The following is a 16,994-nucleotide window of genomic DNA, read 5'->3' as shown; positions in this document are numbered from 1 at the left end:
GAAATTCAGCACAACGGCTACAATGCGTACCAGACAAAAAAAAAAAAAAAAAAAGAGTAGTGAAAGTTTTTTTTTTTTTTTTTTTTACAAAGCCGTTAACTCTTTTTACATTTGAAGAGCGAGTGCTGGAAGGGAGGAAAGTGAAGAGGAGGAAATCGTCAGTCGTGGCGAGGAGGGAGTTTCTGTGGAAGGAGTTTGTCCCGCGTTGTCTTAACCTGCCTGCAGTGCACGAACATTTAGTTGTCGCCAGTTGGCGCCACTGAAGTGGAAAAACACAACCTACCTATAGTCCGTTGCAAATCAAGAAAGTAGGGCCAGGGAAAGGAAGGCCGGGGACGAGGAAGCAGAGGGGCTGCTGGAGAGAGGGGGATGTCCCCCCCCCCCCCCCCCCCCCCCTTCTCCTCTTCAGCGTTTCGTCTGCTTCTTCCTCTCCAGCCTTTCTTTCCCTCGCCCTACTTTTTTGAGCTGTAACTTACTTTAGTTACTAATTCAGCAAGTAACACGTAAGGATGCTTATTTTTTTTTTTTTTTTTTGTAGTAGAGTGTAGACATTTGACCTGAAAGAGGGCTGAGTCGGAGTTCTGTAGGCGACCTAGTGACATCACTAAATGCGACTGACCTGGAACAGCAAAGCTTGCAGTCACACCGTTAAATCGTCATACCGAAGCAACGGTGTTCGTTGCAGTCACGATGTGAGAATTATCTGCCATCTCAAGCATGTTCGAAGTGTCCTTGCTTCATACATATATGTATGCTTGGAAGACGGTTGCAGATGTTCCTTCCATCGGCAATGTGGCAGGGGTACAAGGAACCCTCAGACAGAGTGTGCAGAGTGTCTCTCGTGTGATGCATTAGCGCTGTGACGACGGCCTTAAGGAATAAGGGGAGATCTAGTGCAGCATTCACGACCCAGCGCAGTATCCGGGTCAGCGCTAGTGATCTATGAAATAGCGGTATCGGTCACAGCATATGCGGGGTTCCTGCAGAAAGCATGGCGACCGTCCTCTCCAGAGTCGACCATCTGCGAAGGAAGAGACGACAAAGAGCTCATTAATAAACACGCACGACGGAGTGTGGCAGATATGCGGCGCCACCCGTAAAAATTCTCTCTTCGAAACAATGGACGAGCGATAAGACCTCTCGCGTGGTGTGATCGCTCGAATACGAAGGCAGCCTCAAGCTAGAACAATGCACGAGGCTCCGACAGACGGAGGTCGTTCATCTTGCGCGGCTTCTTTGTTGGTCCTTTACGAACACACGCGCGGAGGTTGCGAGACAAACACCACCCACGGAAAGAAACGACAATTTCTTTCTCTTAGATATCTACGTTCTTGGTCGAGAAATCGCAGCTTAATATACCCTCGTTGTAAGATGTGACGAACTGCCAATCGATCCACCAGGTATGATTAAAGCCCCTTGATGTTTTAAAAGTAACGCATGGTGCGTCGATGCACGAGGCACGTGCAACGTGCAGCCCTTGGGAATATCATGGCGGTACAGTGCAGCACTGAGCTAGATTTCAGACGTCATGTTCTTCCCATAAGTGGCGCGTGGCACGTGTCTCGGGCATTTCCACAACAATGAATGGCGCCACTACGATCACATTGCCTCGCCGTGATGTCACGAATCGCAATCCTGGCTACTTGTCATCCGTTGCGAAAGACACATCCGAGTGTAGAAAGCACGGTTGAAGCTTGGAGTCATCGCATTGTCAAACCAACACCGGAAAAATTGACAGTCTTACTTCCGCCTATAAAATAAAAAATTAATCTAACTAAAAACGTTACACTGAGCGTTTGGTCAATCATGATGGCGCCGACCACAGCAACATTTTTGGTCGCCTTTCCAGATTTGTTTAAAAAGAAAGCCGTGAAAGGTACACTACCGCGGTTTGCATAGATGAGTTATACGGCCGGCCGGATTAGCGGATACGGATTAGCCCCGTATATGGATTATCCCTACACATATAGTATATGAGGCTAATCGTAACTATCAGTCGGCTAGTTACGTTACATTTGTTAACTAACTTTTTGATTAGTGAAAATAGACATATGGTTCTGACCAGAAACTTGCTGAGGCTCGCTCAAAACATATAATTTTTATAAACACTTTGAGCGCTTGGGAAGCGTAGTTGTGCGCTCCAGCCCGCACTAGGGAGTTTTAGTAGATCGTTTTCGTGCAGCCGCTCTGCAGAGCGGAGCGCGGAATCGCCACTGCGCCTGCGCGCCGATGGCCTTGGCTGTAGAGTTCCGGGTAACGGAGGTGCTTAGCGGAGCGGGAAACACGGTCTACTAAAACTAACTACTACTACACTACTAAATGCGCGGGTCACGAGAGCCCACGACACTAGAGCGTAACGTTGACTAGAGCGCCGCCGGGAGAGCGTGCGACAGGACAGCGCCGCGAGAGCAGAGCGCACGACAGGAGAGAGCCGTGACACCAGAGCGCAAGACAGAAGAGCACCGTGACATGAGAGCGCGTGTTCATAGAGCGTGCATCACGAGAGCGCATCTCTGCGCCTTTGAAATGATCGACATTGGGTTCTTCAAACACATGTTTTCGCATTTGAACGCTTGATGTCATCTATAATGTATTTCCTCTTATGATGTACCGCAGCAAAGGCTACAAACGCGAGCTCCTTGCTCTAGGGCAAATCTCGGCGGCACAAGCTCTCGTGCGTTAAGGGCAGCTGTCAACGCCATGAGCTCGCGCTTCTAGCCTTCACTGCGGTACAACATAAGGTGAAACGGAGTATAGCTGCATGCATGAGTATATACTCAAACCGGTCGAAGCGGCACAAGCGTGTTGATCGCAGCGGTCTGCAGTTACACCGTTTAAGATGATTTATTTTGTTCAGGTTATCTATCCTAACTCAATACATTACCGCGCATTTGTCTTAACTATAGATTTTTTTTAATTGGTCACTACTAAGAAAATAAAATTCACATATCAATATAAGTGAAAACAAATTGGTTGGACGATGAGCTCTTTCCGGAATCAAACATTTTAGTTCTTTACTTAAGGCAGTACAGGAGTCTACCGTGATCGCGGGTGTTAGATTTTTATCATGTTTAATTCTGGTAAACGCAGGAAAGACGTCGAATTCGGAACGCGCTAGAAATCAACCCGTTCGTTCTTGTGATAAATGACAAAATATGAAGCTGCATTTGTACATATTGTGCAGTGCTGGCTGTCGCGTTACAGATAGTCCAAAGTATACCAACCCAGTTACTACAAAAGCGGATTGGATACTTGAACTTTCTGCCACAGGGAAAGGTACCTTAAAGCAGCTGTGCAACGATATTTAATTGGAATGTTTTTCACTTGACACGAGCTTACTGGCACACCTGGGACTCAAGGATACTCACACGCAACGCCACTGGCCAAGAAACTCCTTTGTTGCGGTGTAATTTCAACGACAAAAGCGATCGTTTTCATTCAATCTTTCTTTGGAAAATTTGATGACGTAACGTGGGGATCGCAGTACACCCAAATGACGATATTTGAATGCGGTTCATAGATTGGACCCGAGCATTGCGTGGGCACTCGACTTGGGCTCGTGATAATTGCTAGCTCGAGAAGCATTCGGGTAGTGACCCGCGTCCAATCGCTGCAACGACGACAACAGCCGAGCCATAACAATGTCTAGAACTCAGGGCGTGTCCTGCGCTTTGCCAACCCCAGCGCGTGGCTATGATCCACTTTGGCGGCATATAATCGGTTCCAGATCACGTGGCCCCTTGTTCTGGCTGCGAGTGGAGGGGGTGAACGCTGCTCGATTTTCTTTAATTTTTTTCTGGGACTTCTATTGCGTGGGGCGAAAAATGAACGCGTGTTTCATAGGTCATTAACGTTAGGGATCCGTTTTAAACGGAATTTTCGCAAAGTACAAAAATTGTTGCATCGCTCTTTTAAGCGGTATTCACACGAGGGAGAAATCCCGGGGATTTTTCCCCCGGCGCGCGCGCATCACGAGACGAAAATGCAAGGCTTTTGCACATCTCAAGGCCTGGCGTTTTCGTCGCGGGATGCGCGTGTCGTGGAGAAATCCCCGGGATTTCTCTCTCGTGTGGATACCCCTTTAGTGACGGCAGCTGTTGTTCGGCGCTGTCCTGACGCGCGTTCTAATGAAACTCGCTCTCGTATCCCTGCGCTCTCCTGTCGTGCGCTCTACTGTCGCGGCGCTCTCGTGTCGTGCGCTCTCGTGGCGCCCTCCCAGGTACGCAGCACTAGGTACCATTCGTGCAACAGGTACAAGGCTGGGGCTATGATAAGAGACAGAAAAATGCAATACCTACCGGTGCGATAAGGCGCGGCCGCCTTATCGCACCGGATGGCCTTGCTTCTGCTGCAGGAGTGGTAAATTTAGCGCACTGCTGCGCTTCTCAAGAAATCAGTCTTTCTAAGAAGTGCTAATCTAGTGATTTTCAATGACGCTGAGCGAGTTTCTAATTGAAATCATATGCCTATTTTCACAAACTAAAAAGTTAATTCATAAAGTTTACTTAGTTAGCCGACTGATCGTTACGAATAGACCCTATACTATGTTCCCCTGGCCGTATATATGACTGGCACAAACCGCATAAGAGTAGCTTTCATGGCTTGATTCTAAACAATACTGTAAAGCTTAAAAAAAAAAAGAAGAAAACCTGTATGAGGTGGGTAATCACATCTGTAGTCAAGGATTTCAAAATTTACATATCAAACTTTCTATAAAAAATGTATACCAAAGTTAGAAAAAGGTAAAACGTGCCAGTTGGATTGTGAATGACCTCGCCTAGCCAAAAGCGCACACCCTAATCGTAACAAAAAAAAAAAGAAAAAGAAAAAAAAGAAGACGCTTACAACACTTTGTAACGCCGAATTAGGGTGCAGCTATTGAGGAGGAGGAGGGAAGGGTATTGAGGGGAGGGTATACTCTCCTCCTCCTCCCCGCGCGGTGCATCATGGCAAATGTTTCATTTGCGCGGCTACCGACGCCGACGCCGCTAAGCCGAAAACGGGCGCCTAAGAGCCACGCTCTAAAACAAGAAACATTAACATGCTTTTGGATATACAGGTTAGTGCACATCGATTCTTTTGTATGAAACACCTCATCCTTCCATGTGCCGCACGTTTATATCTCCTCGTAGGCGAAACAAGCGCTGGTGATAACGCTCGGTCTGCTTATTGTTGCGTCGTAACACGCAAACAAAATAAAAAAGGAGTTGAACGCTAATCTCGTCGTACAAGTCACACAGTTTAAAGCTTCCAAAAGAGCATTCCAGCTCAGCTGTTCATCTTCGCACGAGTTCGGGTGTCTTCGGAAACTGCCAAAATATTCTCGCATTGTACGTGAATTCTCGACATTCGTGCAGCTATATTTTGACGGAAAATTTTGACGGAAAATACTTTACGCGTCCATAACCCCTGGACAGACCACGTAATGCGCGTTTCACTTGCAGCGGCTCTGCAGGCGAAATCGCTGCCGCTAGCGGCAGCGATTTTGTGATGCACAAATTGCGAGGTTTCGTTTCACACGAGTTGTCCGCGAGCGTTGTCTGCCACTGCGATGCCAGCGTTCCTTGCAGCAAACGGACACGCACAATGAATTTTAGCCGACTCCAATCACAATCTAAATGCCTTATATTTAGATTTCCTTTTTAATTTTATTTTATTAAAACCAAACAACAATTTAGATCGCAATATATATAGCCCTTAACACGAAAGTCAAGAATGCATATATGGACAGGTTCTGACACAGAAAGGAAGAGGACAGGGGAACTCGAGCTTGCACGCAAAGTTCCAAGGCCAGCCGTCTCAGAACAATGGAGGAAAGTGGGGAATGGCAGGATGGGATCGGTTCCAAATTAGGGTATGCCGGAAAATTTCAGACATTCCTTGCAAAATATTTGGAGGAAGGGGAGAGCAATCCGCCTCTACAATTCCGAACAGTTCTGACGCGAGCGCTGAATCAAATTAGCTGAGCCCACCAATGGAAATGAGGAAAAAAAAAAAAAAAAAAAGGACACCGCAAGCCATTCGCTCGTACTTTCACCGCGCGTCGACTGCTTGAAAAACGTGAAAATGCCATCCAATGCGCAAGCTTTACCGCCACTAGTCTCCCCTTGTCAGGTGGTTCTCCGCCGCGCTGTGAATGGCCAGCGCAAATGCTGCCGCTCTGCAGAGGTGAAAAATTTAGAGCCTTCTGGAACCGCGCCGCTCTGCTGCTGCGGCTGGCCAGAGCGGCGCGGTGGCGGGAATCGCGCCGCTTTAAGAGCAAAATTGCTACATGTAAAACGCGCACAAGACTGTAAAGGGACGTAAAGAAACAGACCGAACCAACTGACAAAACAAGAACGAGCAGGGCAGTGAAAAACAGCAGCGCCGATTGAAAGAACCCGGGGTCATCTCCCGAGAAATCCGATTTTGGTCAAAACGAGATCTACTTTGCCTCCCACGTAGCGAGATATAGGATATCGTTCGCACACGGTTCGTCTGCTGACGCGAGCCAATATTGGCGCTTGCCTGCTAAACAAGACAAAAAGACAATAGAACACGAAAACACGTACCGCACATCGCCATATAACAAACCGAAAAAGAATTTAAAAAAAAACTGGATTTTCTATTACAATTCGAGTGGCGCGGCGAAGTGAGACCGGACGCAAGCTGAAACTGTGATCCTCTGCTATTGAATGTTGAAAACGAGTTACGACACTTGCTTCCTTTGCTAATCCCAAGTTCTGCTTCCGTACACCAACTGACGTTGACCGGTGGATGAAAGAGCACTCAGAGTAGGGAGCATTCACTGGCGGCCATAGCTGTGTGCACTGTGGACAAGCGTGCGCGCTGGCAGTGGGTGTTCACCAGATTCCTTTCGCAGTGTTCAAGCTGTTGTTCATGGAAGACGATAAGTTACTTTACCCGCCTCTCGTGTTGATGACATGTGAATACTCCCTAGGGACGTTTCGCACACGCGCCAGATTACAGCCGCCATTGCGGACCTTCTCTTGTCTCACCGAGATACTGAACCACTGAAGCGAATGTTGACGAACCTCGACAAATAACAATAAAATGGCGTTCAATGGCAATGATGAAGTAATGTAAACGGGATAAGAGAAAACAAAAACTGAACGTCGGTGATGGCGGTGCCCATGCACAGCGCTGCTGCAAAGCGTCTTAAAGCACATCCGAGGCCGCGAGGTCTCACCAGCCATCTGTGTGCTGGTGAGAAGGTCTCACCAAAATACTGCTCCGTCGTGGACTCGCGAACGGGTCAAACATTTCTCATTAGTCGATTACGCGCGCCCAGCAGGACGCCGTGACGTGGCTTCCAATCAGCAGCCGAGAACGCTCTCACTTTCATTTTGACCAAAATCCGACCCCAGCCCTGATTCCTAACGCGGCCGCTCCTGCAACGCACAACGCGGGAAACCCAACAGCTGTATCTCTCTCTCTTTCTCTCTCCGCCACAGAGAAAAACGGAACGGGATTAAACTGGGCGCCGGGGTTTACAACTTACAAATGTCCCGGCGAATGGCAACAACAACGACAACAACAGGCACCGTTTCCGCCGTTCCAGAAGAAGAACCTGTAAGATGAAGATCTCGCCCGCGGGCAAAGGAGCAAAGTATATTCATTATCTACACGCGTATACCGAAAGCAACACTTGTCACTTCCAACCCCTCCCCCCTTTCCCCTCATATAAAAAAAAAAAAAAAAGGCAGGGAGCGACGGCGGAGCGCTATTTCGCGTGCCGCAACAATTGAAGGTAGGCGACACCGACGACGATTCGAGAAAGTGCGCGCCCAAAGGAAGAGGCAGCGATGCGTGGCAATCCAGCGTATGTATACGCACACGAGGGGGACGGCGGTTGCGTTGCTTCACCCGAGGGCAGCGGCAGATGGGACGCGTGGACGACGGAGCTCATCTGCGTGCTCTTCACGTTTCGCGCGGCCGGCCCTTGGCTCGACGAGCGGCCAGATGGATTCGCGCTAACGGCGACGGACACGCGGATGGCCCGGCCTGGACCGACCAATGCGTACACACGCACGCGCTCGTCTACGTCGGCGCTCTTTGTGTCCCCGTGATCAAAGGATGATTGAATGCATCCGCACCCGGTGTCTAAGCAGCGAGCGCAGAAAACGAATGGGAAAGGAAGAAACTGAAAATGCTACCGAGAACGTACCGTGTATACTTGGAAAGGAAGAAACAAAAGAAGTAATGAAGGGATTTTAGTCACTGGATGGGAACGGCAGGGAGAAAGTTTAGATGTCGCATTAGCGCGACCTTCCTTCGATAATACTTCGGCGTCTCTCCAACCTCGAACGTTCATGCGCATTCAAAAGCACGGCCGAAGGCAACGAGCGCCGAGCTGGGACATATATATATATATATATATATATATATATATATATATATATATATATAAAGAGAGAGAGAGAGAGAGTCCTTCCGGTTTGCATAGTTCGGCGCCGTCGTCAGAGAGAAGTACAGTGAAACTCGGGTTCGGTCGATCACCTCCTTTGGCGTTCATATTCGTTTGATTCACAGCGCTAAGGTGGGTCAAGTTCTGATAGCCCAAGTATGTTCGTGAATTGATTCACCTACCGATGAATCAATTAATGCTTTAATCGCGATTAATCTTTTTCTTTAACCGGCTAGTCAGAAAAAAATATGACGAAAAAGAATGAGCAAAAATTAAACGCTTTCACCACGAAGACGTTGACGGGTGTACCTGCATGAAGGGCAAACTTTAGGAGCGAGATTTGTGACTCCAGACAAGGTGCAGAAGGTTACATCTATGGTCGCCACGAGTATGAACGAACGCCTTCGTCTCATGCAGCTCGACTTGAGTGTGTTTTTTTCTCAAACTGTTCACAACTACACATCGAGGCTGATTCATCATCGAACTTGTATACTGCACCGTTTGTCACAGTACGTCTCTACACTTGACTTAAATGACGATGAAGAAAACAAAGATATTCGGACTGGGAAGGCTGTCTGGGAGGTTATAATGGTGCCAGGCCTCGTAGATCAGGGGTCTACGAGCCCCGGCTCGTGGAAGTGTTCTGACCGGTCCGCAGGCCCCGGTTCTTCCAAGGAAGCTCGGCCCGCGGTCCGCTTCCACCAGACCCGCTGGTATACCGGCACAGAAAGATGAGCGCGCAAAGAGACGGAGCCGCGACACGCTCCAAATGCGCAAACGAATATACCAGAAAGAACGACAGAAACTGCTTCGTAACGCGGGTTCTCTTGCCATATTATTCATTGAACATTGCCATCATCAGGATCACCATTCTTATTCCCCTGCTTCGTGTCCGTGCACTTTGGTTTCTCGTGTACATTGTGCTTGGTGACCTCTGTCACAAATATTACTTTGGTTTCTCGTGTACATTGTGCTTGGTCACCTCTGTCACAACTATTGCATATTGCCAGCGTTAGTTTGATCATTCTCATTAGTCTATTGCACTGCTCGAATACGTCAAAGTTCCTATGCGCTTTAATTTATGCCTAGTGAGTTTTCTTGGTCACAAGCTTTGTGCAATGCCATAGATAGCTAAATATTAAATTTAAAATTGCTGTATGTATTCATCCAGCTCAGAGTTAGACTAATACTTACTCTAACGTTCATTTTTGTGCTATGCTTGCCTAAACTTATTTATCTGGTTTTTCCGCGTTCATAATTACTATTTTTTCCTCAGCACTCGAGACTGCTACGGATCCCTAATCCGACCCCTTCTACAAAAAAGTTTGAAGACCCTGTTGCAGATTTTCGCAAAGTTGGATTGAGGCAACGCCCTTATTTGCCCTGCTCTTACTCCCGAGCAAACTCGAACAAGCACGCGAGTTCTTTACTGCGGTGCCTTCCTCGTGTCAACGTCTCAACTGTTAATCATAAATACATCGCGCAAATTCTCATATCCCGATAATGGTGATGCTATCGACGAGCTCTATCACATTTTGTCCATGGTTTAACAACAACGCTGTAGTACACATCGGCTGCTGCTACAAAAACATAATGATATGCCTTTTTTGTCATTTCAGGTGCACCGAGTACTGCGATGTCCGTCTCCAGTTGTAACCTGGAGACACGAGCACCTACCCTGCCTGTACATAAAAGGACTTGCCTCTTGATAGCTATCGACACCAATAAGCTCTATCGGTACGCCACGAAGCTAAATATACCGTGGAAAAACGCAAAGAAAGAAAGAAACGACGTCACAGCTATGAGGTATACTTTAGCGGTTTATCGATGTAGATCAATGGACGCGTGTTGCGTCATCTTTTAAATACATCTACAGGCGTAGTCTCTTGCGAATGACGAAAGCTGAAGCTTTCGGTCGAAAGGTGAGGTCTACGCCCGGAGACAACGCTTGCGAGCATCGGTGTCCGGGGGCACGTCGCAATGCGTGACAAGTAACGGCATTACAAGAAATCTGTGCGACTAGACCGGAACTGCTTGGCTGAACTGCCATGGCTGAACATACCGCTTGAGAGATTTCGTTACCGAGACCGACATGGACGTGCTTGCAGTTGTGCTGGTCTGGTGGTTGCACAATAAGACTTACAACCAGAGCTTGTAAGGACTACTCTGCGCAGCGTATGGACTATGCACAGAAACTTGCATTTTTCTTTTTCTTTCCTCGGGGTGACAAGGAGTATTGGCTACTTTTACGAAATCAACGTCACATAATGGTGACAAGAAAACGAAGCTATCGTGGAAGGTCATTGGCAAGCTTGTATGAGCGGGTCGAATGTTCCCAGGCGCCTGGCTGTCCACACACGAAGCCCTGAAATCAAGTTCGAGAACTTGCGTTGAAAATTGGAAAAGGTTTTAGGTCTAGTACTTGATATTCCCGGAGGGATAAAACTCGTCATGCTTACAGGCAAATGACAAAAGCAGACATCAACACCGCCCTAAGATGGTAGCAGCCTGGTACTCCGGGGATTTTTTCAGCTACGCCAACTAACAATATTTAAAATCACCGGACTTTACCCTCTACGGTATGCTATTTAGTATCGTGAAATTCCGAATCGTTATTGTGAAATCGGCAAATGAAAATTATGCCAAAACATACACTCAGATATTCGCGCGCATTACAGTGCCGTGACGTCAGTGGAAGGCAGGCTTGCAGGTCGAGCGGGCAGTCTACAAAATGGACTATGCCGAGCAATTGTTTCGTGCTGCAGCGCAGGTGCTGGAGCGAACTTCGAAAGCATTCATTGACACCATGGAACTTTTTGTAATCAGTTGAAAACAGTCTACCGACCAAAAAAAAAAATCTTCCGCTTACATCACTTTTTCATAGTGGCCAGTAGAGACTTTCGAATTGAAAAACACGGTGAGGACCAAGACTGTAAACTCAATAACATTGCGAAAAAAAAAAACATATTTTGCCCAATATTTGAGTTACTATTTCAGGGATGCCTTTTGGAGTCAGTGGCTATCAGTGTCACTGGCGGAAGTCGTCTCGTGGTGATCTTTGGCCCTTCGAACGCACTGGCATTTAGTAGCGGCACATTTCCATCGACCCCGCACCGCACACGAAAACAGGTAAACATGATGTCGACTCCGGAGAACAAATCAGCGAGCATGTTTGCCGGGCAACAAAAACATGTTTTTCCGACAGTTCATGTTGCCTTAATGCATTGTCGCTGGAACCCTCGTTTTGACGGTCCAGGTCGTCCAGCTGTTTCCTCAGTGTGACGGCGCTTTTAGAATTCTATAGAGCACCTACTTTCGCGTAAATCACTTCGGCCAGCCAATCGCAGCAATCTACAGAGAGGGTTGGGCGAATGACGAGGCTGACAATATGTTTAGTAAGGCCGTGCGAATATTCCAGTTCCCAACTGGAACCTAATAATGATTGCTCGAATACCTCGATTCGACTTTCGGAGTTCTAGTATTCGTTTTTGTTTTGTTTGAAACGTATTTTGGTGTGTGTGGTGGGTGGAGAGGGGGATAGCATATAGGGGGAGTTGGAAGTCTTAAAAGTGGTTTCTGATGCTAGTCTCCCAAATAAATGTCAAGAGAGAGTCGCGTACCACCTTCCTTTCCTGAGCTTCGCCCTCTGGTCTTATCCACTCTGAGAGGGTCTCGGGGCGATGCCGAGCGGGAAGGTCACATACTATTGCTCGTCGTGTTCGTGTAGTAGCGGGACATCTCCAAAGGAGATGCTCCGTTGTGACTAATACCCCTGTCAGACGGGCACATAAAATGACCTTTACGCCAAAGGACCTTTAGTGTAAATGTCATTTAGGCAGTGCCACACGGCAACTCAAATGGCACTTAGCGTAAAGGTCTTTTTCGTGAACCTGAGTTCCCACAACTCCCTTACGGGTGCTAAAGGCCTACTCTCGTCAGGAAGGGTTTACAGCGAATTGAAATAAATGATTGTACCAATATCTAAAATCAATGCGTTTGCATTTTTATTATTACAAAAGAGTTTTCACGTATGTTCTGTGCAAACCTCGCCAAATAGTTTTCTGTACTGACGGCCCCAGCTATCTAGTAGGCCTCGCCGTCGCCTGCTCGCGTCGCCCGCTTCGGCACTTCGGTTTTCCTCCTCTCAATTTTCCGTACAACCTTATCTAGCTTTTATTTCTCTACTTATATTACTATCCGTACTGTATATATCTAATGTTCTTTTGTACATATATATTTCTGTATCTCACTCTCGCGTCGTGCGATACGTCGGACCACGGAGGAGCGTCCACGAGTAGGAAGGGGTCGCCGCGCTTCCATTGGAGCGTTGAGGCGACCTGGGCGCTGATACGACTTTGGGAGGATCGTCTGGAGGACCTCTGACGCGTGCGATGAGCCTCAAGCGCGAGCACGACACCGAACCGAACAGGGCAAAAGCGTAGCAGAAGCACGGAAAGGAGCGGGAGCTCCGAGCAACGTAGGACTAGAACTGAGTGAGCGGGGGACGCTCAGGGTTGCCGCTAATTGCCAAAAGAACACTTTGCTTGGGCTTAAAGTGGACTTTGTTATAATCACTTGACTGAACTCGTCATTTTGTCTTTTTTAATAATTTGTTTGCTTGATAAAAACTTAAAAAAAAATATTTTTATCGCCAAAATAATATTTTTCTGGCGTAAACATGATTTATGCGTTTGAACCAAGCTACGAGACTTCAATCGCTGTAAACATCGTCTAAATGACATTGACTTGCGCTGTCTGGCACGGCAGAACGTAAAGGTCTTTGAAGATACTAAAGGCCTTTGGCGTAAAGGACCATAGGTGACCGTCTGACAGAGGTATAAGTTTTCGGTACCAAATCGAGTGCAGTTACCGATAATAACAGGTCCCGGTTCGTCATGGGTGTCGGATCCACCTCATACTGTCCAGTTTAGCTTGTAACGCTGCCGTTACTGCCGTGTTTATGCGGAGGCGGCAGAGTATAATTCAGTCACACCGGCTGTAATCGGTTGGTATACAGCCCTGCCTTAAGCATGAGTAACGGTGTTGGCATTTGTGAGTTCATCGCCGACGAACAGGATAATGTTCGCGTTCTGGAGAAAAAGAGCACGGCGGTATGAAAAAAGGGAAAGCTTTTATATTTGTTCGGTTCACCCTGTTTTCAGTTGAACCGATTAACCAGTTTAAAAGAATGTATCGCGACTAAAGCATCATTCGATTAATTCTACGGTTAATCGATCATTCGCCCAGCCCGACTGTTTTTATCCCGGCCGAGGTGCCCGTAATCCGACGGAGGGCAACTGTGGAGAAGGCACCGTGCAAAGGAGGTTTCGGTGGCACGTGAAAAAAATCCCCAGGTGGTCTAAAGTCGTCCTTAGTCCTCCGCTCAGGCGGACCAGATGTTCTTCATTGGTCTGGCACGCAACACCCCGAATTCGCCTTTTAACGACCCTCTTTATTCGTGCTAGCCTTCCTTCTTTCAGTGTGCCCTGCAGAAGAATAAGCACGTAGGGGAGTGCTTCCCGAAACTCTGGCACCTTGCTATACCCTGCGACTCATCAAACATATAATATGCCTCCCCCCCCCCCCCCCCCCCCCCTTTCCCGACTCTTTACGACGCCGCGAGCTTTGTTTTCTAATTTATTTTTTATTTAGTGCAGAAAAAGTTATCTGTATAACTGTTATGCAGATAATTGACTCTAAATAATATTTTCCAGGTAAAATAGTACGAATCACCTGAGCTAGAAACCCTCTTAAAAAGAAAACGCCTGGCAACCAGCAGGAATTATTGTTTTTAATGACTAATCTGAACTTGTTTGCTAGAGTTAAGAATGCGAGTTGGACCAGTTGATTCTGATTCATACTAAGGGTTTACTCTAAAAAAACACAAGGAGAGAGATATTAGAGTCAACAACTTTGTTAAAGCGTATTTTCTTTTCAAACAAGGGCGAAGTTGGAAACTGCAATTTCAGTCCTGGTTCGACGTTGAGCTCATTGAGGCGGCCACAGAAGTGCCAAGTTTGCATACCTTAATTTCTCGAGACGTTTAGTGACTTTCTACTGAATACGTCTGGCGGTGACAACCCAATCTAAAAAATGAAGATGTAGAATTTTTTTTTTAATTTTCTTGTCCATGCGGATCTTTTTTTCTCAGTCTTGTGAGCAGTGCACATAAATATATATATATATATATATATATATATATATATATATACATATTGGATTTGCATTGGATTTGACATTACAATGTTTTGGTCACCATTCGGCACTCTTCGATTCGAGTTGAAATTTCACTGCTCGCATACCTCTAATGTTTAGACCTTAGAAGAAAAATTGTATACGCGTTGTGAGAATGAGCTGGGTGAAAAGCCACGCTCGTTGTCTCAGTGCAGACTGTCTGTTAAAAATCTAAACATAATTTCAGCCTCGTCATTCGCCAAGCTAGTAGATTGCTGCGATTAATCACCCGTAGCGATTGGCGGGAATGTAGACGGTGCAGATTTCTTAGACTGCATCTCGTGATTGCAACTAAAGGTGAGCGACGTACGCACCTGGACATCCTCGAAGAAGCGACTTGGAAGCTCGTTCCAACGGAGCCTTGAGTAGCTGTCCGGTAGCCTGACCTCCGACGAACATTGTGCGACCCGAAGAAAGTTAGCAAGTTGTACAGTTAGCTCTCCTTGGCAGATGTAGTTCTCAACTATACAACCTACTACCTCACTTCAGGTACACACAGAGACGGACGTGGCCGCGGCGTCGGGCTTCGCTCCAGTGCGCCGGCTGCGAACTTTCCTGGAACGACACACGGGGAGGGCTCGGTGTAAAGCGGGGAACGGCTGCGTGGCATTTTCAAGCACGGGCTATACGTTTTCAGTGACACGAGACGATTTTAAACGCTCGTGATAGAACCGCATGTTCAGAAGTCTTCTTATCGTCCCACCCCCCCCTCCCCCCCCTCGGCAACATGCACGGGTTTTCTCAGGTGTCTCATGCCACAATCAATTCACAAGCATTCGGGGTTTTTACAGCGGAGCTGTTAAGGGCTAGTTTCCCCAGAGTCGTCTCCGTGGACAAATAAATCTCGACACAACCCTCTGGACAGCTACTGCCATCTATGAGCGAAGGCGGCAACCAGACAGTCGGCATACCGGTTGTCTGGTTGTCGCCATCGCTTATAGATGGCGGCACATAGTACAGCTCCGCTGCTTTTGCTTTCTTACAAAAAGGAAAAAAAAACGTCAAACTTTTTTTTCTTGCTTTTTTTTATAGTTAGCGAATTAACGCCAAGTTTTTAGCCGAGGCATGGCAAAGCAAACAGCAAACCGTTTGCCAATACCATACCCGTTTGCACTCGATAACTAATCATGTCACAAATGACATTTATCTTGCCATTTCACGATTTCAGTTTATTATTTAAAGCTAAAAAAATTATTTAAAAAAAAAGTCAAGCTAGAGGTGGATTTTAAAGTATTTTTTTATCTTGAGAATCTGAATATCTCGTTCCTTTTTCCCGAAAATGTAACCAAACGCGAGAAAACACGAAAAACCTCCGACCCGTCGTTACGTCATACCAAATCCTCGGCACCACACGCGCGTCGCTCGTGTGGTCAGCGCGCGTGTGGTGCCGAGGATGTGGTCAGCGCGCGTGCAATCGCAGTGTGGTCAGCGCGCGTGCAATCGCAAGCTTGTGAGGTAAATTAAAGCCCCTCTATCCGCTAAAAAAAGTGGCGCCATTCATTGTTGACGAAATGCTCGAGACACGTGCCGCGCGCCACTTCTGAAAAGAACATGGCGTCTGAAATCTAGCTCAGTGCTGCGCTGTGCCGCCACGATCTTCCCAAGGGCTGCACGTTGCACGTGCCTCGTGAATTGACGCACCTTGCGCTACTTGTAAGACACAGAGGGGCTTTAAGGGGTATTCACACGAGGGAGAAATCCCGGGGATTCCTTTCTGGCACGCGCGCCTGACGAGATGAAAACGCGAGGCTTTTGCACGTCGCAAAGCCTGACGTTTTCGTCTCGTGATGTGCGCGTGCCGGGGAGAAATCCCCCGGATTTCTCCCTCGTGTGAATACCCCTTTAAGGTATATTACCCCGCACTGACACCAGTCATGACGTCTTTTTTTTTATTACTTTTTTTTTTTTTTTTGAAAATGGCAAGAGTGCGCGCGCTTAACTTTGATAGGCGCTGAGGATGCGCGATAGCGAAGATTCGGATAAGTTCGGATATGACGTCACGATTCGGGAAGGAGGCAGAGGCTCCGGAAGTCTTTCTTTGGAGGGGGGGCTCGACATCCTAATCAGGACATATGGTTGCGCAAATGTTATTAATAGACCTACACGTGTTACTCTCCAATCTGAAACATTGATTTGTTTAGTTCAAACAGCTCAGTCGATTATATAAAAGCTGGCGTCATTGTTTGCGATCTGAGTGACCACCTCCCAATATTCATTCCTCTCAAAAGTTTCCCGAAGAAAACTTGTAGGACAGAGCGGACATTCGTACAAAAAATAACTTTAGATTGACTCAACGCTTTTCAGACCGCTGTTTCAAATACAAATTGGAGCCGTGTACTGCGTGAAGATAGTG

General features: G+C 47.2%; 1 long non-coding RNA gene across 1 annotated transcript; it reads right to left on the bottom strand.

Moving 5' to 3' along the window:
- Positions 1-513: 513 nt before the first annotated feature.
- On the bottom strand, positions 514-15,297 carry LOC121835007. The gene is made up of 2 exons (XR_006077425.1): positions 14,956-15,297; positions 514-1,021 (listed from the first exon to the last, which is right to left on the bottom strand). It is a non-coding gene; the product is annotated as an uncharacterized LOC121835007 (long non-coding RNA).
- Between the last annotated feature and the right edge of the window lie 1,697 nt (positions 15,298-16,994).

The sequence above is a fragment of the Ixodes scapularis genome, unplaced genomic scaffold, assembly GCF_016920785.2.
Source record: "Ixodes scapularis isolate PalLabHiFi unplaced genomic scaffold, ASM1692078v2 PGA_scaffold0__279_contigs__length_252992795, whole genome shotgun sequence".
In the NCBI taxonomy this organism is placed as follows: domain Eukaryota; kingdom Metazoa; phylum Arthropoda; class Arachnida; order Ixodida; family Ixodidae; genus Ixodes; species Ixodes scapularis.
The sequence above is the reverse complement of the archived record's forward strand: the minus strand, read 5'-3'. Positions and strand labels throughout refer to the sequence as shown.